Here is a 23590-nt window from a genome sequence, read left to right as displayed (position 1 = left end):
GTGTTCTCAGAATTGGATTAGCTCAGGCCTGGGCCAGAAAGAATCCACCAGAGTCCAAAGGAAAAGTTTGCTTCTCCATCAACAGCATCAGTGTGAAACAGGCTTTGTTCATTAAAAATGGTAGAATTCATCAGCTAATTGAAGAATCCAGTTATCTGAAATGCAGCTATACATATCATGTTATATAGTTCAATCCTATATATGTAGTTTTGAGCACTTAGTCTTAGACCCTACGGTCAGTGCCGTGGGGGTTAAAGAGAGGTGCAAGACCTAGCCTTGGCTTCACGAGTCATTTATTGGGAAACAAAGCCCTATGTATCTTCCCATCATAGGACAGATTGAGAAATGCAAAGTACTATTGGGTTAGAAAGAAAACTTTGGATGTGCTTCTTGGTAGAGAAGGAATTAAAACAAGGTATTCCCCGCCCCCCCTCTTTTTACACACAGACATTTTATCAAATGGCAAACTGGGTCAGCACTGTAGTATGATCACCCAGAGAGGGCCAATTTTAGCTGTGTAATTGTTTACAGAATAAAGTTCAATAGGCAGAAAAGGCAAAGGAGGGCACTCCAGAGAGAAGAAATTGAGTTGAGACCTAAGGCTTCATGGAATGCCCAGGAAATGGGGAGATGGCAGGTGTGACTGATGGGATGGGTATCTGAAAGTGGAGGCTGCAGGATGGGGTGCAGGGAAATAGATCAGAGCAAAGCTGCAGAGGGGTCTGAAAGCCCAATCAAGGAATAATGGGCCAGGTGGGGCTGTGCATGTCTGGAATCCCAGCGGCTTAGGAGGCTGAGACAGGAGGGTCACAAATTCAAAGCCAGCCTCAGCAACTTAGTGAGGTCCTAAGCAATTCAGTGAGACTCTGTCTTTAAATAAAATATTTTTAAAAGGCTAGGGATATGGCTTAGTGGTTAAGTGCCCCTGGGTTTAATCCCCAGTGAGAGAGAGAGAGAGAGAGAGAGAGAGAGAGAGAGAGAGAGAAAGGAACCCTTTAGTGGGTGTTTACTAAAGCATAGGTGTGGCCCGAGAATTTGCATTTCTAATGAGCTCCCAGGTGCTGTCCATCCTGCTGATACACTAGCCACACCTGCAGGGCCTCTGCTATACCTTGTTTTGCCCTGGGGGCAGACCCTGTCTGATGTCTCCCCAACAGCCTGCCCTCTTCTCTGAAGACAGAGTCCTCTGAACCCCTATGGAACCAAAGTTCCATTCTTACTAACTCCTGGGTCAGAGCTGGGTATTTACCATGAAACCTAAACTAGTTTGCATAGCTAACAACATTTCCCTTTCTATATGAAGTGTTATTATTTATGTCAGTTAAATTACCCTAGTAGTTCACTCATTCATTCATTTCTTCATTTGAGAATTTTTATTGAATGTTCTATATGCTACAGTCCTAATGACCCCATTTCTCTCTGTTTATACAGTTAATAATTCATAGTTTATAAAGCATTTTCATAGTATTTGGGCTGGAAGCTGAGTTATAATGAAGACAAAAATCAGTGCATACAGATAAAACATACTTATCTCTGTTCCCACAGGTATTTGTTAAAAGTCATGTTTACATGTAGCTATATGTTTTTACTCATTTCTTATTGCTGTTATGTTAACATACTTATATACACACGGACATATATGTCATTGCTTGCATGGTAACACTATTTTCTCAGTGAGGATCTTGACTTCGCATCATATCACTTGTTTAGTGTTACTATCATGAGCAAGGGAAGGAATTAACTTGATGTGCTGTTTCCCTTCTATTAAGAAAGGAGGAATTGATATGTTCCTGTCTATTCTGAGCTTTACCTATATGACCACTGGCAGCTACCTGGCTTTTGATTGTCACTTATTAATCATTTAAGTAATTACTTCCACCTGTGTTGACTGAGCAGCATTCAACCAAATTTGGCACTTTGGAGAAAGTAGAGACTTATAAGGTCAGAACTCTTAACATCAGGAGCTCATCAGACAGAAAAATAAGTAAGACTTGAAGGTGGTATAGTTCAGGGGTAGAGAATTTACAGAAATAAGACATGCACAAATATCTGAAGTAGAATCTAAGAATCCAGTGATAAGGATAATAGAAAAAGAGTGGAACAGAGACCCAAGGAGAGAGAGTCTTCTGGAGAATCAAAGAAGGCTTCGTGCTTCATGTGGAGAAATGTATGCCCTGAATTGCCCAGGATCCAGCAGGATATGGGTACTTGGACTGAATTAGAGATTATGAGAGGATAAAACATGGAGGAAGCTCTCTTCGCTCTGCCTGAGAGGCCAATAAACCCACCAGATGAAACCAGGATGATGCTCATCAACCACAACAGACCCTATTACACCATTGCAGAAGGACTATCCCACTTTAGGATTCCTTTGGACTAGCTCTGGCAGCAAATAGCTCATCTGCAGGGTTCCACAGTCTTTGGGGTAGAAGTTTGGGTGAGAGCGTTCACATTTCTGCTTGGAAGAGGGGGTTGACCTGCGTACAGTCTTGGGAATGAAGAAAAGCTGAATTAACTAGCACTTGGAAAGTATCCTAGATTCTTGGCTGAGGAAGTGTTTGGGGGTGCATTTATATAATGCTGTTGCTTTTCCTATAGCACACACACACACACACACACACAAATGACAGGAGGATGAGGAAGAAGGGTGATCAGACAGCAAAACAGTGCCCAAGACTTCAACCCAGCCCCTCTGCATTAACCCCGCCCCAAGTTATGAGCAGCTGAATTGAATTAAAAAAAAAAAAGTCCATCCCGTTGCTTGGAACTGGCCTGCCAAATTCTCAGCTGGCATGAGTTTTTACAGCTCCGTTATAAACCCCTGAAAAGTGAGGCATATAATGGAAACATTGACATAACCTGAACTCCCAGGAGCGGCTTGTGCCACTCTAATTATCCTCCTGTCTCATTGGCCGGTCTCTCTCCCTCCGCAGGCACAACTGGCAGCAGCAGCTCTGCCCGCCGTCCTGGACCCTGGAGTCTTGAAGCCGGGTTTTCAGGGGAATAATGAGATAGTGTGTGCTGGTGGGAAGCCCCCTGTTCCATACATACGAGCCCCTCCCTTTCCCCTTCCTTCCCTTGTTCTCCCCCTGCACCATCTCCCCCACGCTCGTCACCCCCACCAAAAGGCAGAACAGTTCAGTTGGTTGTAAAAATTAATGAGTTCAGATACAGACTTGCCTTATTCCGGTCCAGCTGCGTAACCAGGGCGATTCCGACCAGCATTCTAGACGCTGACATCAGCTCCACACCCGGCACAATGCTGCTCTGTTTGATCTCAGAAACAGATCAGGCTCCTGGGCTTTATACATCCTGCTTCCTCCCTACGTAAACTCATTTTATTACCCACCAGGAGAGCGCATCTTGACTGCTCTCTCCCCGGGCAGCCAATACCAGAGGATCAGGCCCCACAGCTGACTCTTCTCTTACCAGCTGGACACTTTGATCCAGTTTTCCTGGTCCTCTTGGAGGCTTTCCCCCCACCCCCAGGCGTTGACAACGGGTGGAGGATGATGCTGATAATGATTTCACCACTTTCCATTTGCACAGCACTTCACAATTTTCAATGCACTTCTATGTGCTCCTCTGGTTTGTGGACCACCCTGGGAGCTGGAGGTGGTACACCCATTGTATAGATGAAAAAAGTGGGTAACGCTGGATAGCAGCAAAACCAGGAACAGATTCGAGATTCATTCCCTTGTGCCCAGGGTGATGACCTCTTGGTGCCAGCCCCAGGCAACGTAGACTGAGTTTCTGTGGGTGATCTGAGTTGGAAGAAAGCTCCATGGACCCACGTTGTTAGACCAAAGAAAGGAGAGAGAGGTGACAAACATTTCGCAGGCTCTTCCAAAGTGCAGCTCTGAGTTCTTAATCTGTCATTGCTCACTGCTACAGCACCCCACCCCCACCCCCATCAGAGTGTCACTTCCTTGTCAGATGCTCCAAGAATATTCATTTTCCAGGAGCACAGACAGACCTCTTGCTTACAGTGGTTCTAGAAGCATCACCCCCAAAGATGTGCTATAAGCCAGTCCCTAAAGAGATTTCTGGGGAAGCTGCTAGAACAGTGATAATGCTCTTTAGAAATAAAATATAGAAGTACAAACCTCAGCACAGATGGAACCTCATTCTGGAGTTGAAGAGGTTTTCCAGGATAAATGTAATAGTAATTATGTGCTGAGCAGGGCAGGGAGCAGCAGACTCTGCAGCACTCTGCAAAAGCTGCCATGATTCAGGACTGCAGGCTGGGGGTTAATCAACAGAAATGTATTCTCTGGTGGTTCTGGGGAACAAAAGTGTAAAATCATAGTGTGGACAGGGGCCCTGCTCCCCCAACACACTCTGGTAGTGGCCACAGATCCCTGTTGCTGTTTGGCTTGGAGTTTGAAGCTCTCCTCTCGGCCTGTGTCCTCGCCTGGAGTTCTTGCTGCATGCTTCTATCTTGGTGTGGCAATTCCTCTTATAAGAACACCAGTCACCCTGGAGTAGGCTGCACCCTAAGATAAAGTGAAGTCATACTTGATGGGCAGGGTGGGGTGAGGATGCGGTCCAGTGACTGGTGTCCTGGTAGGGAGAGATCCTTAACTTTATCACATTAACAGGTACATTCTGAAGATCCTGTTTCCAGAAAAGTCACATTCAGAGGCACAGAGTGTGGGTAAGACTACAGCTTACCCACAGAGACTCTGTAACAGAGTCTTTTATATCTTTTGCTTGTCTAACTGCTTGTCTCTCTACTAAGAAGCAAGGGAATTGGACTGGTCTCCAAATAGCCATTGACAGGGATATTAGGAAGAATCTAAGCTAAGGGTATTAGCTAAGAACCCCTTATGCTTGTTCACATTTTTACTCAAGTGTTTTCACACATATCCTCATTCAATCTGCATGACAGCTCTGGAAATGGCAAGGGGGTGTGATTTTCATTTTACAGGTGAAATAATGGAAATGAGGAGAGAGGATGCCACTAGCTCAAGGCATCCAGCACCAGAGGGGTGAGTATCAACTCACACCCACCAGTCAGGGCTCTTCTCACTTGACTACAGAAAGAGCCTCAAAGCGGTTCATTAAACTGCCAAGGATCCCCTGTAGGACATCTCTCAAAACTGCATCCATTCCATTCCATGTCATGTATAGTGGATTTTGATCTGACTCAGCGCTCTTACTGAGGTGCTTTGGGAAGGTCCTGGGAACCAAGACTGTGCAGAGCCACTTCTCTGGAGCCTTAGTAGCTGGACCATAGACTGGAGCTCCCTGCCTTGTGCTCTACCACGGGCTCCTGCCTCAGCATTATCAGACAGCATGGCTGCCTTTAAAGTTGCTTAAACTTGTGTTGATGGTCATTTTCCATCATTTCTGCTTTTTCATGACCCTTTCATTTGTGGAGTACATATACTCATCATTTTCGCTTTTGAAATAGATTCGCTGTGCAATTTCATGGTTCTTTAGTGGCTTAAAATGTATTGTTTTGTGAGTCTGTGCCAGTCACAGCATTCATTGTGGCAAGGAGCAGGATACCAGGGACACTGATGTTTATTTGATTTTAAGGGGCTCTAAAGCATTCCTGGGAACACGTGGAACATACATACTTTGTCTCCTAAAGCTACTAAAATATTCTGGAAATGGCCATGTTTCAGCAGCAAAGCTACATATTTCAGATGACCTCTTGTATCCAGGAATGCCTATCATCCACAGCCTTCTATAAGCTGCAGCGAAAGTTCTAAGACTAGAACAACCTAGTCCCACAAACACCAAATACCTCCCAGCCTGAGATTGGAAACCCTTGCCAGGGCTCTGATTTACAAGATGCTACATGAGTTCTGTGTTTAATAAACATGTCCGGCTGCCCTCAATACACAAGATTTGCTGTTTTTGTTTTTCACGTGATTAGATGTTAATTATTGCTTAGGTATACAAGCAATCCTTGCTTTGCCAGTACCACCTTAACGAAAACATGTGCACACTGGAAACACATTCTCAATTGGTATAGTCCCCCAGTAACTTCAAAGTGAGAACATAGATCTGATAGGAATGAGTTTTGGTGAACATGGTCCTGTCCAAAGTGAGGACTCTCTGTAATTGCTTTTAAATAAGATTGGATGAAGAATGTTATGTCAATAGTTATCATTTCTTAGAGAAACAGCAAAGGCCCACTGGGCAGGAGGTGCCCCATGCTTATGTGTATGCTAGAAGGTTGGAAGGACCAGATTACATAGGGAAATGGTGGAATGAAGACAAAGACTACTGAAAGTTATGAGATGAAAGTTATAACAGAAGCTTGGGGGAAAGGAGATGATTGTTTTCTAGGGACAGGAGAATTGGAGAAATTTAGGGACGAGTCAACATTTGAATTAAGCATTGAGACAGGAGTGGAGTTTAGAAAGACACAAGAGGAAAAAGGGAGGTGGGAATTCTGGGCTGAGCCAACAACAGGAACTAAAACTTAGGGGGGAGAATTCTGAAGCCTAGAGCTGGGAAGCTCTTATTGGTGATCTTGGTGGTTCTGACCAAGGGAGAATATCTACTACTAATGTGCACTCTCTGAAGATGACTGGGGCTTATCAGTCCTGTGCTAGGGGTCCTAAGTGCTGTTGCCTTCATGACCTGGCTTGATTCCCAGAATAAACATGTGAAGAAAAGAATCTGGATATATGTCCAGATTACAGATGAAGAAGCAAAGACTCATCCATGCTTGCACAAATTGACTAAGTAACAAGAATGCAGGTTTTCTGGGACCCAATCCATGCCTTTTTCTAATGGTCATACTGAAAATTCGATGCTTTGAGAATACATTGTGTCCATCCAAAATTGCACAGCTTTGCACAATTTTGCTTACAAAAAATACTAATTATCAGAACTAATCTCTTCTTAATGAAATATCCATTGAGAGAAAAATATGGAATGTCTTTGAGTTTTATTGTTCACTTATTTCCTGTATACCTAGTTTATTTTACATTCATACTTAGTTTTATTTGAAAATGAATGTTGATTATATTCTTAAAATTTTTTGGTTTTTAAAATGAAAATTTTTAATTTAAAAATTTCTAAAAAAAAAAAAAAATACCCATAGGGTATTTTCAGTGGACAAAAAGAATAGTCCCACCACAGAGGGTTTTCACCATGTGGTAAAGCTGTCTTCCAATTTGAATCCCTCCCCCCTTTTTTAAAATATTTTTTTAGCCAGTAATTATTGCAGGAGTATTATCTTGGGCTCTTCTAGGTACATGAACCAAAGGGTCCTCTAAAGAACATTGCCTCCATGTTGGAATTCTCCTATCTTCTCACTTTTATCAACAGCATCACAAACCAGTCCCTCCATCAATCATTTTTTTGACAGATCAGCACGAGTTTAATCCTAATGAGAGCACCCGAGAACTAGCAAGATGGGGCTGTCCAGAGGCCCACCCTGGCTCCTCTGAAGACTTTGGCTGAGTAAATACAATCTGAAAGGGCTGGGGAGCTTGAAAGCAAAACTGTAAATGATCCCATCTGTGATTCTTGGCTGATTATTCCTCTGGGGTAGACCAAAGAGGGGAAAACTAGAAGAGAGGGCCTCTTTTTGCTTTAAACAAAAATATGGCTACAATTCTGCATCTTCCTTGTTCGGGGCATTTTCCAAGGGAAAGTTCATTAGGGAGACTCGGAAGCACGTTCCACTAATATCCATCAAAGAGGAGTTCAGTTTCAAAGAGCAGGAGAAATACAATAACATTGAAGCAAACTACGTGACAAAGGTCTGGTGCTCCTGAGAAGCACAGGACAAGTAAGAATGGTAACTTGCATTATTTTTTTTTTAAGTCAGTCTTTCTTTGGGACAAAATAAGTGAATCTCAGCAAAATAACTGATATCTCCTGAGTGCTGTCTTATTTACATAGAGGCAGCTTGAACTAAACATTTTTGAATGTTTGTAAATGTTTGGGTTTCCTTTTCCATATTTTTTTCCTGTTGGCACCAAACCCGAAAGGCTCAGAATTCCCCAAACATGGTTCTTCCCCACCACAGTGACTATTTTAACATGATTGATCTAGAGGATCTACGGAAACAGCCAGACATTGGATGGGCTGGTGAGGAGAATGTAAACAGGGATGTTGAGAGGTGGGCATGGGAAGGGCTCATTAGAAGTCTGCACTTGGGAACAGGGTGGATTGGTAATGCTGGTGAGCATTAACCAGTCCCCTGGCTTGGTCAGAATGTCCCTTCTTAGAACCATCTAAGGGTGTTGGGGGAGGTCCCAGGACTACATGTCCCTCTGCAAGAGGCACACATCCCGGCCAGGGAGAGAATATTTTCTCCTGCATTGCATTAGTTGATCTCTCATTCGGGAATGTTCCTTTGGGGGAGCTGCCTCTTGTTCCAGAAGGATCCCTTGGCTGCCCTCAGGGAAAGAGGTATTTGGTGCTTCAAATACTTGTGCACTGTGAACCTCCCCAAAATATTTCTTTCAAAATAAGGCCTTGGTTAAACCTAAATGAAGAACTCTAGCTCTTCAGGAGAAAATCTGTCACAAGAAGTCAGGCCTCCCCTAGGTAATAATGAACCTGGGATTCTAGCAATGGGATGGAGAGTGTGGGACAGGTCATCAGGATGGATCTTTCCTGCCTCTGCTCATCAGGCCCAACTATGATTGTGAGCATTAACCAGGCCCTTGGGCCCTTGAGTCCTCAGACTCTTTGGTTCATTTGGGGGAGTCCTCTAATCAGGGATTCTCAGCAGCAAAAAAAAAAACTGGGCAACACTGGTCTTCTCATGAGTGGCTGGAACAAGGGAGAAGCATATTATTTGCTTGTTCCGTGGCATAGCAATTATTATCACAGACTTTGGACTCCAAGACATGGGTTCAAACTCCAGGGATAAGCTCAATTTTTTTCTTATCTGTTGAATGGGGATAATGTCACCCATGTAAGAGAGTAGCTATGAAGAATAAATGTGGTAATATATGTAAGTGGAGCCTTGTCACAGTGCCTGGCACGTATTAGGTGCCAACTAAATGGTAGGTTTAATATTTCTTGAGGACTTTTCAAAGTTGTGTATGAATGGGGATGTTAATATTTAGCAAACACTTACTCTGTGCTACCCATCCTATGATGGCTTATGTGCTTGCAGGGAGAAGGGATCTTTGGCTCCCCAGATGTGGTACCAGCCATTGACCTAAGAGGATGCCAATGCCTGGCACCAGGAGCTGAGTGTGGAAGAAATGAACACCAATAGCTCCTTTTTCTTAGATTGAATAGAAAAAAAGTTGCAATTTGCTCTTCTCTAATGACTTCTTTGTTCCTAATTCATTTAGATACTGTAGCTTGCATTAGCAACTGAGATTACAGCTCCAAGTCTATGAAGAAAAAAGACTTTTATTTTCTGTTTTGACCAGGTCTTGGATTTTTACCAAGGTCCATAGCCAGTTGCGATCTCAGCAGTCAGTTTCTCCCCATCCCTCTACCCAGCTATTAATGTTTCTTCAGAACCTTCATCTTTCAGAGCTTGGGATCTCAAAGCCTAGATAAGAAATCCTGAATCATCCTGTCAGTCAACTCAAGGAGAGCCAGAATTGGGAGGAAAGGTAAGCAAGTCCAACAGACAAGAGACAGAAAGATAACCATTCATCGATTCAGTCAACAACCTGTTGTGAGGTCCAAACTGCAAGCAGCGCTGTTCAGTGCTGATGTTACAAAAGTGAACTGAACTGAACTCGGCCTCTGACCTCAAAAGTACAGAGGCTGCTTTTAGCTGTGGGTGCTGGTTAAACTTTGAAAACCTTCGGCAGGTTGTGTTCTTAAGATTGGGACAACTTTTGATATATGTTATTTTTCAAGAAAAAGTTTGGTTTTGTGATAGAGGACTCCAGCACCCAGTCAGATGATTCAAAATTCCAGACATAGTTATGCCCAGGGCACTTTGGGGGAACTGGAAGGCAGGTGGGTTGTGCTGTGCTTCAGGGAGGGCTTCCCACAGGGGCAGGTTGGGACCTGGCAGAGGTTTCAGGTGGGCAGACTGAGGCAGGGTAAAAGCCACATGGTGTGAGTAGGAATTGCAAAGGGTCTGTGTTCCCTCAGCATAAACTTCAAGACAGGATATGCTGAGATAGGAGAAGGAGGCAGAGTCTTTCTATTTGTGGGGGCGGGCTTTTTCTTATGGGCAGTTGGGAGGGAATGATCTGATCTGTATTTAGACAGCAATGCAGAGTTGGCTCAAGGGCAGAAGCAGGGCTGAGGTGGTAGCTCAGGCCTGTAATCCTAGCAACTGACGAGGCTGAGTCCAGAGGACCCCAACTTCCAGGCCAGCCCCACAGTTTATCAAGGCACTTGGCAACTTAGTGAGACCCTGTCTCAAAAATTAAAATCAAAAGGCCTGAGGGTGTGGTTCAGTGGTAAAGCACCCCTGGGTTCAATCCCCTGTGCCAACGAATGAACAAACAAACAAACAAAAAAAAAACCCACAAGCAGAATCAAGACCCTTTCTATTCTCCATTCTCCAGATGAGACGTGGGAGAATTTGAAGTAATATATGAGTTATTTTGAATAGTGGAACCACATCCATGTGCACACACACGCACACTTATACTTCTGCCAAGGATACAATAGAAGATTTTTATGCATTATTCTACAGAGAAGCCCACTTGAGCTTACTAAAACACAAAGAAAAACTCAATTCTCTCTCTTTACAAAGATCTTTTTCAATATCAGGAGATTTTTAGTGTGAGTTCAGCATCTCCTGAACCCACATCTTCTATCTTTTGTATTTTTTATTTCGGAGTAATTTTTAAGGAATTCTTCCTTATTCTTTTGAGGCTTATTTGCTACGTTTCTCTTCTTTGAAATATTTTCTGTTATCTGCTCTCCTGGCAAGACTATAGTTCTAAGCAGTGAACACCTCAGATTAGCTAGCTCATCTTTTCTGCCTTGAGCCATTCACCTTTTTCTCCATATATCCCAGAAAAAACTCCCAAGAAGCAACATTAATGAAGAGATTTTTATCTCCTCTTCTTGGGTGGCCTGATGCATTTTCTTATATCCTGTTCCTTTAAAAGAGGAGAACTGAAGAGTCAGATCAACTGCTCTTGACCCAGGCCTACTCTAGTTGGACTCTGGGAGAGGCATTGATGATGCTCCAGACCCTGGATGAGGATGGAAGCTAGTGGGTACAGACAGGGTCTCATCAATCACAGGAATTTAGGTGGAGTACCTGAGGACTCAGGTGGGGGAGACAAAGGGGGTGGTGAAAAGGACATATAGTGTCAATCCAAACATAGACAAGGGTGGTGTTTCAAATCACATTGATTTCATGGTCCCCAAAGGGGAGAGCGCATAAGCAGCCCTTGTCTAAGCCAGGTTGCTTCCTGCTGGAGATTAGAATTCTGCAGATTGTTCGATGACTTGGGCTCTATGTCTGTAGTAGCCCCGTAGGAGTTTGGCTTTGGGCAAGTTCCTTCTTCTCTTGAAGACCCATTTTTTCCCTCTATACAAATGGAGACAATAGAGCCCAGATTTTTGCCTTTACAGTTTATATGCTCTTAGTGGGCAGAAATATTTCCGATGCTGAAAAGCACATTTTGAAAACAATAGTCCAGTATGAAATTTTTCTCCTAAGCATTAACAGAAGCACCGTTGAAGCAGCCTTGATTATAATAATGGGGTTTGGAGAAATAAGAAGGTATGAAAAGTTTTCCTGGAGAAAGGCCAGAGTATTGTCCATAGATCCAGGGAGATCTATGGCAAACACTCACTCTGGCCTATCAATGTACTTCTCTCCCTCTTTCTTTACAGTTTTGACAAACTTATTTCCATATCAGCTAAGGCTAAAATCCACTGAAAAATGAGAGCTGAGACTCACTGATGTCAAAAGGCAGGGACACTGTCCCCAGTACCACCATCTGGTTTGGGGTCTCAGCTCTTTCTTTCTCCTCCTGTGAGCACCTGGGTAGATCTCTTCACCTCTCTGGGTCTCAGTTTCCTGTGCATATACTGGTGAGAATATTGTTACGATCCTTTCCAAACTGCAAATGAATCTGTGCTGTCCCAAAGCATCTAGTCAATAATATCTTCCAGGGGCTGAAGAACCCTGGGTGGCTAAAGTGACTGGGCTCCTGGTGCAGTACCTCCTGTCCACTCACTACTGTACTCAGGAGGTGATGTGGCTGTGCTAGGTCCTTCTCGTTCCTCATGGTGGCAGGCACAATGGATTGGATGTGCCACTGCTGTGGCTTGGTGGCTCAGCTTTCCTGGCCAGGAATGTGCAGGGTGCATCCAAGTGCTGTGTCTTCCATCAGTCCCACCTCTGAGGAGGCAGCAGAGGAAGAAGCTAGGGAGGGACATGTAACTCTCCAGGACAACCAGGGCCAATGGGGATGGGAGGGAATGAGGGTAGTAGGAAGAGGGGTCACTTGTAAAATAGCAGGCCACCAGCTGAGTGAGACCTGCTGAGGGATGAGCATTACTCAGAGGGCAGTTCCAGTTCCCATTTTAGACCCAAAGTAAACTCCCCAAGCCCTGTTGTAGTTGGCTAATGGCAATCCCCAAACCACAGGCTCCAGAGAAACGAGGCAGTGCTCCAGGAGAAGCCACCCATGGGAAAGGAGAGGACAGAGGGAGAAGGCCTGGCCCAGGGTCCTGCATGAGTGGGGCTGAATGCTTCAGATGGAGGTGGAGTGCACCCCCCATTTTTCAACCTTCAGTGCTAAGACCTGAAGTGGAATCCAACGCACTGCATAGCTGCTTATGTGGGCAGGGAGCTGAGATCACCCTCCTCAGGCAGCCTCAAGACAATCAAAGAAGTCATGGGGTCACTTGGATGCTCTTCCTTCTGGGGTTTTCAAGCTTAGAGAGACCGAAACACCACTTGGGAGACGTGGTTTGGAAAGCTCTCCAAAGCTCTGGTCAGATTGCTGTCTTTCAGCTAAAACACAGGTTTCACCGAGTTCGCTTTCCAAACTCCATTTGAAACAATTATCTTGGCACATCATCCTTCCCATTGCCTTTGGAGAGTTCCTCCATGTGATAGCAACAAAAACAGGCTCCCATATCCTGTGAGTGGCTGGAGGGAGAGAGAAAGCCCCAGTAAGTCAAGATGGGTGAATATCTGAGTGACTCACAAGCAGTAGCTGCACTGACAAGGACCCCAGGGGGTCATCACAGAAGGAGAGAAAACACCACCTAGGAATATAAACTGGACACCTTCCCAACACAAAATCAGAATGGGACCTTGACATATCGCTTATTCAAGCCCTTTCCCTGAGGTGGGATCATACTCGAATCTTTGGTACCTACTCGAATAATAGTCCTTGAACACACACACACACACACACACACACACACACACACACACACTATGCTTTGTATTTGTTTGTGATAATGCACCCTCATCCCTCATCCCTGTCCCAGTAGCTCACTGCAATTAGGCATTTGCCCTGCTGACTTAGAGACCCAGCAAAAGGAACTCTTGAGAAGGAAAGAGGAATTCCACACTGGTGAGGTTAGGGCTGCAGTCCTTAAAGGGAGATTTCTTTTTCTTTTTCTTTTTTTTTTTGAAAGAGCTGCTCTGATGCTCAGAGGGAGCTGGCTGAAGGGCCGGGAAGGCCATTCTCAAGCCCTAGGACTGGAGTAGGCAGGTTTCACCTTCTGAGCATTCCCATCCATCCTGCATCCACAGCCCAGGGCCCTGGAGGTGCTCTATTCTCCACCCACTCCTGAAAACCTGCCCTCTCTGAGGCTACTTCAAAGCCCCCTGGGAAAGCCAAGTCTCCAATTAAGCCTCTTTGAGGCAGGTTCTCATTCCTTCCCCACTAATTGAAATGTTACTCCTTTTACTAAACCCATAAACCACCCAAACACAACGGTCTTCCTCATTTGCATTGTAACAATGTCCCTAATGTGCTTCCAAGAGCTTTATGTAAAGGCGAACCTTTTCTCCATCCCTGTATGAACGGTCAAAAGCAATTCCGAGGCAAGGGCCTTCATTTCCATCCCTATACAGCTGCTCATTAGCTAAGGTGGAATAAATTCCTTTTATTCGGGATTCATTTCCCAGGATGACAATGTCTTTTTTGTCTCAGGCCACTGTTCCCAAACTAGGCCTTAATTGCTGATAGTAATTGAGTTAATACATATTTACCACGGCTAAGGTTAAAGAAGGTCTCCTGTAGTTTTATTTGAGACATTTTATTTAACCTGCAATAAAATCATTAACGAGTTGTTGAGTGTTAATTCTCTCTGTCCTTTATCTTGTCTCTGTCCCTTGGGAAAGTGGGGCAAGGCAGATGGCTTGGGCGTGGGATCAGTGCTTAGGCACAGGGACAGGGGAGCCCCAGGCTTGCCCCTCACCTCCAGGTTCTTCTTGGTGAAGAGAGGAGGCCTCTCCTGGTGAAAGCAGATAGCCTGAGGCCACGGCTCACTCAGCCACTCTCCCAGGCACCCCGCCAAGCACAGGCGGGTGATGAAATCCCATCAAAGCCGCAGGGCTGGGCCAGGCTCCTGAATCAGCTCCCACCAGTAGCTCCAGCCCAAAGTGGCCCACAGGCTGGGCAGGAAGCCGAGGTGTCAGGCAATGTGACAGGTCTGCTCACTGGTGCCCACCCAGAGAAAGGGACTGAGAATGGGGCAGAAGGAGGGAAAGGGCAGAGGGCAATGCCAGGGAAGCAGGGGGTTTCCAAACTTCATCCTGGGAGGCCCAAGCCTTCCCTGTGGAAGGTCTGCTTCTCCGACCTTTTCCGCCTCCTTCCCAAAAATGACACACAGAGGCCCTCTTCACCCCGCGTCCAGCTTCTCCATCACATTGGAGAGAAACTGGCTTCCCCCAAACGAAATTGGCTTGAGTCAACCTTCCGGGCTGCCAGCCCTAAAGGGCTGCTCCCAGATGCCAGGAATTCTGTTCCTTTCTGGACACTTCTCTTTCTAATCTATCCAGAAGCAGGGCTGGAGGGATGGACCTAACGGACAGGAGTCGCTGGCCTTCCCTGGAATCCACACCGCCGCAGATTTCCGCGGCACACAGCTGGACTCTATTTTCTAGACCCCCCTTCTCCTTAGATGTACCCATGGGACAAACTTCCTGCTTCATGGAGTCCCTTTCCACACAGGAAAGGGACACAGGGCTGGAGGGAGTGGCGATGATGACCTTCTGGGCAACTTCTGAAGCCAGATGTTACAAGTGGCAGAAAGAGTCAGCTCAAAAATTTAAATCAGGGGTGGAGGACAGCAGTCCCACCCATCCTGTGTATGAGAATGAAATGAATGTCCTCAGAATTTAAACCACTGTGCACTTTGGGGACTATTTATTGTGGCGGAGAATCGACCACACAGTCAGACATGCAAAACGTGGCCTGGGGGCTGTTACCCTTGCCCACATACTGGTCCACTGATGCATCTGCCCCTGCCCCTTTTTCTTGCAAATGGGGATATTGAGGCCCAGAGTAGGGAACAGACAGAATCAGCATGGGACCTTCTGACCTGAGCCTTATTTAACCTTATAGCTCCTTTACTGCCTTATGTAGGAACAAGGCTGGCACTGGTGCCTTCCTAGCATCCCTACGCAACTTCTGTGTCTGCTTAGCTTTCCTCATGTGTCTCCATCAACCAGGCCATACTTGCCTTCAGGGCTTCTTTCCAAATTCTCAAACCTCACTCCATATCGCCACCCTCTCTAGGAGCATTTCAGGTCTAAGCTCCCAGCGCTGACACTTCCTTGTGAGCATGCTGGGAAGCATGGACCTCCCAGGGTAGCTGAATTCCATGCTCATCTGGAGGAAGGTGGCCTAAGGCTCTAGAGAAGACAGGGACAGGCAGGAAGTGTAGCATCCCTAAACCACTCCCTGTTTCTCTGTAGAGTTGGGGTGGGAAGAGCCCCAGGAGAGGGAGTCCTTCCCTGGCAAGTGAGGCTCAGCGAGGTTTGGGGTTTGCCTCTGCAAGATGAAGGGCAGCTTTTCTGATTTCCTGCCTTGCATTCTCTGTGCAGAGAAGGGTGCTCATCAGAGCGAGGAGTTTCTCTTCTTCTTAGTCACGAAAGAAAGAAACACTAGGGTACAGATTGGTAGTATATTTTGTCATTTAAAACTCAGTCAACACAACTTCTCTTACTATCTCCCAAAGCACAGGGTTATTTTCCAGTGTTAATTTCTCAGAGTCTCAAGGCATGCTGGTCAGATCTTGGGTCTAACCTACCCTTTGGTGGATCTAGGTCTCCACCATGCAGCCCCCTCCCGCATCATTCCTAATTGCTGAAGCAGGTTCAAATCCTATACTTTCTGCCTTCCTACCTTCTTCTCAGGAAGTCCCCAGGAATTCAGTCTTGGATGCTTTCTTAAGAGGAATCGATAAGGCCACAACGTTCAATCCTCATTCTACTCATTACTGGGGGGTCTTCATGGGAGAACTGGGAGATGGGATCCAGATTGGTTAGTGTCTTCATACAGGAAAAGAGGTATAAGCAATTTTTTAAAATCCCACAGCCCATGTCCACCATTGTCCTTTGGGAAATATGTCACAGGCCACCCTGTCTATCCTTGGTTTATGAAATGGTCACCTTTTCAGAATGCTTAGGAAAGTTTGCCCCTGTTACCTGCCCACTTCTCATTCATCTCTTCTGCTTTATCAGCTGTTCTTTCTCAGCTCAGTGGGTGTGTAGTTGGGGAAGTGGTGGTAAGGGAGTGCCTGTCACAGGCGTGGTGACCGTCACCCAGAATTGGAGATGGAGAAGCGAAGGGAAGGTTGACAAGTTAGTGCTAAGCATGCCACCAGTGGCCATTCTTTATTGACATAGTGTTTGTTAACTATGACACTATAATGAAGGAAGAATGTTTCATAGCTACACACTTTATAATTCACTCGGTGCTTTTTCCACTTGGTATATCTTTGTGACCTTTTTTCAAAAAAAAAGTGAAAACGAAAATTTAGGAAAGCAGAAGCCTGGGGAGGAAGAGCCCACTGGGGTTTCTAGCATATCGTAGGCAACATGCTTCTCGTTTTCACTCAGATAAGAAACTCAACCCTCCACAACCCAGGAGACCAACTGTCCCTTTTGTTTGTCTTTGGTGACACTGGGGATAGAGCCCAGAGCCCACTCAGGCTCTACTTTCAACCAAGCTACACCCCTCCCAGCCTTAAGTCGCAACCCTCATGACCAGGAGATCTGCTCTCAAAGCAGTGACTTGTGAAAGCAGAAGAGGCAACATTTGAACTCACACCTGCCTGGGTCAAAGTCAAATTTCTTTCCACAACATAAAATCACTTCCCTAAGTACATAGAAATATTAGCAAAAAAAACCCAAAACCACAATTATCCCCAATATATACCTTGAAAAAAATGAGTCTGAAGGTTAGAGAGGCATACGGACTCTAATCACAGTTTCAAATGACGGTTTCTAATCACAAGACTGTGACTGAGACCCAACCTGTGCTAAGTAAAATTGCAAGTTTGGACCCATCTTCTAGAGACCAGCCATCAGTTGGGAGCCCAGTACTTTTGTCCCACAGGGAACAGTTCAGAATGAGCACCTTGGCTCTCGCTGTGTGCTGTAAATGATAAAAATGGAAGATGATGATCAGCGGGGGCTCCAAGTTCTGGCCTGTCAGTTTGTTAGAATGGTCTTTGCCCTAGGGCATGTCTCCTCTGCCATCATTTATCAGATTCTCTTGTGATTTGTAAATTTGGGGACTCAGAATATCAGATAGATATTTTGCAGTCATTGCATCTCCTTGGCAGGGGCAGGACCATCACCCCTGGAGACTGAGGCTGCAGCCCCTGTGGTCAAGGGTCAGATCTTCTCCTCACAATGGCCCCTGTACAGAGTCGGAGGCGCGGGAGAGCACTGGAGCCTCTCCCCTCCCTCCTGGCTCCCTCCAAAAAACGCACAGGGGATAAACACCCCCTTAAGACAGTTGGTCTCATTTTGTGGGATGTGAATTCAATGGCTCACAGTTCCATTCTACTCATCCTGGCTCCAGCTTAAGTTTTAAAAACTAATTCTCTCTGCATTAATCTGAAAAGATCCTTCAAACAAAAGCTCAACATCTGAGTCTATTTACTGAGTGTACAGCTGTGTCAATCGGCCAAGACAAAGCGACAAAGCGAGGCTTCCTGGTCGGCCCACAATGGGCTGCAGGTAGTCTTACAAACAGAGGGACACAGGGCAGGGGCCTTTCACCAGTCAGCAACCTCCTTCCAATGAGGAAGAGCTGGAGCCCAGGGGTCAAGAGAAAAGGAGGGGCCCCGCCCCCATCTCCCCACACACAAGTGGGGACTGAAAGATATGATCTGTAAGCCCATCAATTAGGGCTATTAAAAAGGTAATTAGCCCTCTTCCATGGAAACCAAGGACAGCCATGTGAAAAAGGGGAAATTCATTTCCATGTGGTTACATTTTAATGTGACTGGTGCCCTTTAGTGAGAAAGCGAGGTGCTATTGTTGAGAATGTCACTTGGGCCATCTTAATGGGAAGGTGGTGTCAAGTCAGAGCGCTCTCCTGGAATAAAAGGAGTCACCATTTTTTATTCTTGAAAAATATTTATTCTTTTATTTTTCTCTGCCATCTAACTCTAGATATAAATCCAACATCCAGATGTGGGAGACTGGGGAGGAGTTGGGAGTTGTTCGCTCTTCAATTTCTTTCTCCAACACAATCACAGCAGGAGCTGAAATCTGAAAATGTCAACAATCAACAATTCACGTTGGATTCTTGTTGAAAATTATTTTTATTAATTTTTATTAGTTCTTTTTAGCTGGACATCACAGTAGAGTCAATTTGATACATTCATACAGACATGGCGTCTATCTTATTCTAATTAGGATCCCAGTCTTGTGGATGGACATGGGTGGAGATTCCACTGTGGTGTATTTTGCCTTGGATTCTGGTGAGTGTGAAATTCAGAATTAGTGTTTCTGTTGCCTTTCTTTTAAACACGTGTGGGTATTTTGAAAATAAAGCCCAAGAGAGAACAAAATGAATAGAGAAGAAATTTTTCTTAATAAGATTTGAAAATCTTTATTGAAATGGATTCAAAATGTCTGATGCTCTGTGCAACACGGACCCAATTCACAATGAGTGTACTTACACACATTTACGTGTGCGTGTGTTTGTGGGTGTGTGTCTGAGTGTAAAGGATAATTTAATTTTGTTTTTCTTCTCTCTACCATCTCAGGTTCTCCTTCTTCATCTTCCCTCTCCACTTTTTCTTTCTTTTCTTCCCAGTACTGGGAATTGAACCCCAGAGGTGCTCTACCACTGAATGACATTCCAGATCTTTTTTATTTCTTTTATTTTGATATAGGGTTTAAGTTACCCAGGTTGGCCTCTAGTTTGCGATCCTCCTGCCTCAGCCCAAGTCCCTGGGATAACAGATTAGCACCACTCTGCCTGGGCTCCTCCCCACTGTCTGTCTCTTTTTTCTCTCCTGAGGTAAGATGTACATACAGCACAGCACACGGATCCAGATCCTAAGTGGACCATTGGATGTTATCTCATCCTGTTAATCCACACACCAATCCAGATGCACAATAATTCCATCAGTTCAGAAGTCTCCCAACCTCCTCCCAAGCCATCACTGTTTCCATTTTTATGACTGTAGATTCCTTTTGCCTGTTCCTGAGCTCATATGCTATGAATTATTTTGTGTCAGGGACCTTTCACTCAAAATAGTGCTTTTTGAGATTCATCAGTGATGTCCATTAAGTCTATTAGTAATTCATTCTTTTTTACTTATAAGTGATATTTTGCCATGTGACTACTCCACAATGTACCCAATCTTGTGTTGATGGACATTTAAATTGCTTCCAATCTTGGACTATTCTGAAGGAAACTGCCATACACATTCTTGTATAGGACATTTCGTAGATATGTCTTTATTTCACTTATTACCCAGGAGTGGAATTGCTGACTCATGGATTAAAACTGGCAGTTTTCTTAAAGTGACTCTACACCTTGCCTTTCCAGCAATGTCAGGAGAGTTCCAGAATTTCCCAATCCTCCCAAACATTTGTTGTTGTCAGTTTGGGGAACAACTGCTGTTTAATGGGAATGAGGAGGTGATCTCATTCTGGTTTTAATCTGCCTTTCTCTGATGTCTGATGATGTTGAACATTTTTTTCATGTGCTTATTACCCATTTGCATATCTTCTTTCATGAATTTTCTGCTTAAGTTTTTTGGTCTGCTTTTTATTGTTTTGTTGTATTAATTTGTAGGTATTCTTTTATATCTTGGATAAAGTATCTTCTAATATGTAAGTACTGCAAATATTTCCTTTTGGTCTGTGACCTTTATTTTCATTTTCTTAATGACACTTTTCTTTGAACAAATTTATGACTTTGATGAAATCAAATTTTCAAATTGTTATTTTATGGCTAGTGCTCTCTCTATCCATCCCATCTAAGAAATCTTTGCCTAAGACATTCTTCCATGCTTTCTTCTATCAGCTCTGTAGTTTGCTCTTGTGACTAAATCTGTAATTCATTTCAAATTAAATTTCTTTCTTTCTCTCTCTCTCTCTTTTTTTTTTTTTTGGCACAGGTTATTGATCTTAGGGGTGCTTAACCACTGTGCCACATCCCCAGGCTTTTCCTTTTTTATTTTGAGACAGGGTCTTGCTAAATTGCTTAAGGCCTTGCTAAATTGCTGAGGCTGTCCTTGAACTTGCAATCCAATTCAGGCATGTGCCATTGCACATGGCTTCAAATTAAATTTTTATGTGCGGTGCGAAGTAAGGATTGAGGTTTATTTTGTTCTGATATTTATCCAGTAGTTCTAGCACTGTTTGATGAAAACTTTTCTCTTCCCATTGAATGGCTCCAATGTCTTTGTCATAGATCAACTGGGTGTTCTATTTCTAAATTCTCTCTCTCTCTCTCTCTCTCTCTCTCTCTCTCTCTTTCTCTCTATCAACAAAATCAAATTGCTGAGACTTTTGTCTGTTTTTAATGTCTTGAAATCAGTCCACATGTGTCATTTAATCTTGTTCTTTCTAAGGATTATTTTGGCCACATGAAGTCCTTTGCATTTTGATGTAAACTTTAGAATCAATTTCTACAAGCAAGTTTTTTGTGGTTTTGATTGGATGTGCTGATGTGTAGATCTGTATGGTGAGAGGAAGAATTAACATCTAAATAATATTGAATCTTTTAATAAATGAACATGTTTTATTTTCCTTAGCAATAGTGTATAACTTTTAATGCAGGGGCCCTGAATATCTTTTGTCAAATTAACCTTTAAATGTTTTTGATTTTATATATTGATGGGGTTTACTGTTATATATTCATATATGCACAGAATATAACAATATAATTTGACCAGTATCACTCCCCAGCATTTCCCCCCTCCCCTCTTCCTGTCACCCCTTAGTCCCTTTCCTCTGCTGATCTCCCTTAGATTTTTTAGGAGATCCACCCCAATTTGTTTTCCCTTTTCCTCTCTAGTTTCCGCATCTGAGAGAAAGCATATAATTTTTTCACTTAACATAATGGTCTCTAGTTCTATGCATTTTCCTGCAAAAGCCATAATTTCATTTTTTTATGGCTGAATAAAACTCCATAGTGTATATACACCACATTTTCTTTATCCATTCGTCTGTTGATGAACACCAGGCTGGTTCCATAGTTTGGCTGTTGTGAACTGTAAGGCTATATAAACATGGCTATGCATGTATCACTGTAGTAAAATGACTTTAATTCCTCAGAATAGATACTGAGAAGTACTAACCTTTAAATGTTTTTAATATTTGATGCCATGGAAATGCTGTTTTGAAAATTTTATTTTCTAATTGTTGTCATTAGAATATAAAAACAGAATTGATTCTTGTATATTTGACTCTGTAAGCTTGCTAAATTGCTAAATTCCCTAATCAGTTCTACTTGTGTCTTCATAGATTCCTTAGGGTTTTTTACACATATATTCTTGTCATCTGTAAAATAAAGTCTTTCTTTACTCTGTCCACTTTTATTTATTTTATTTTTTTGTTGGGGGGGGGGGGGCGGGAGGATACCAGAGATTGAACTCAGGGGCACTCAACCACTGAGCCACATCCCCAGCCCTATTTTGTATTTTATTTAGAGACAGGGTCTCGCTGAGTTGCTTAGCGCCTTGCTTTTGCTGAGGCTGGCTTTGAACTTGTGATCCTCCTGCCTCAGCCTCCTGAGCCACTGGGATTACAGACGTGCACCACTGTGCCCAGCTCTCTGTCCACTCTTTACATCTTTTATCCCCCGTGGCTCTGGCTTGGCATAGCATTATCAGGCAGTTCAACTACTAGTGGTTACCTTAACTTTGTGGAGAACTGTGTTAAGGATTTTTTAGGATGGGTATTTTTCTTATTTTTTTCTCTGGATATACAGTCAAATGTCACTTAACAACAGGTTACATTCTAGGAAATGCATCATTAGCAATTTCACTTTTTTGTGAACACCATACAAATTTAGATGGCACAGCACAAGAACAAATGATGAACCAAGAGTCCTGGGAATGTGGGGTCCTCAAGGCAGCTGTGGGTACATGCTACACATTTTTTTACAGTAAACTTCTTTTTAAGTAGAAATTGTATACTCTAAAATGACAATAAAAATATAATGTAGTAAGTACATAAACCAAATGACATTTTCAAATGACATTATGATGTAACTGTGCATGCTGGGCCCTAGGGCCCTAGGTTTGCTCACAGCTGCGTCACCACAAACGTGAGGAATACTCTGTGCCACCATGTTGGTGGCTACAATGTCACTAGGCAATAGGAATCTTTCAGCTCTGTTATAATCTTACAGGACCACCGTGGTATGTGCTGTTCATCATTGACCAAACCATTGTTATGTGGCGTGTGATAATGGCTCTTGTTTATAGCAGGGTCTCCTCTCTTGAGGTGTGGAATCTTGAGTCTCATAGGAACACATGAAGTGCTCATCAAGGTGTCTTCTCTCTGCGAGGCTAGACTCCACAGTCTTTCATCATCGAGGATTTCTGGTGTCCCCAGATTTCATTCCCGTTGGACCTGTTCTCTGATGGGCCTTGTGGAGTTGTACTCTGCACATGTACAGCCCTGCTCTCAGACAGGTGCTGGGGGTCAGGTTCCCCCCCACAAACTCCTGCCAGGCTTCTTGTACTGCTGTCTCTCCTCTGGTATCCTCCCTGCTGATCCCACGGCTCTGGCACCCCGCAAACTCCACCCTGACTGAGCATGCTCACCATATTCTCCCTACCTATGATTTCTCAAATATCCCCAACTTCACAGGTTTTCCTTCTCTCAGGGATCATAGTCCCACTGCCTATTGCTCAATGCCTGAAAACAGTTGCTTCAGATCCTTGGTCTTGTCCGATCATTACTTCTGTGGGGGGGCACATCCAATACGAGTTGACTCTCTCCTATTCAAAAATTCAGTTTTACCCAAGCTTAACATCTGTCAAGGCAGCCTTCCACACAGAGAACATAACTGTGCCATGTCCTTTATTTCTCATGTGCTTAGTAGAGGGAAAAAAATCATATTTTTGTCTCGTGCAACACTTGCCATCCAACAAGGAAATCGTGTATTTTCTAAAAATTCAAACCAATCCCTTAGTTGTGCTTTCCAGGCAGGCATTTCCCAGGCTGCTTTCTGAGGAGTGCTAGTCCCACACTGCTGAATGGTAGTTT

The sequence above is a fragment of the Marmota flaviventris genome, chromosome 8 (assembly GCF_047511675.1).
Source record: "Marmota flaviventris isolate mMarFla1 chromosome 8, mMarFla1.hap1, whole genome shotgun sequence".
Classification (NCBI taxonomy): Eukaryota; Metazoa; Chordata; class Mammalia; order Rodentia; family Sciuridae; genus Marmota; species Marmota flaviventris.
Note: the sequence above shows the minus strand (reverse complement) of the source record.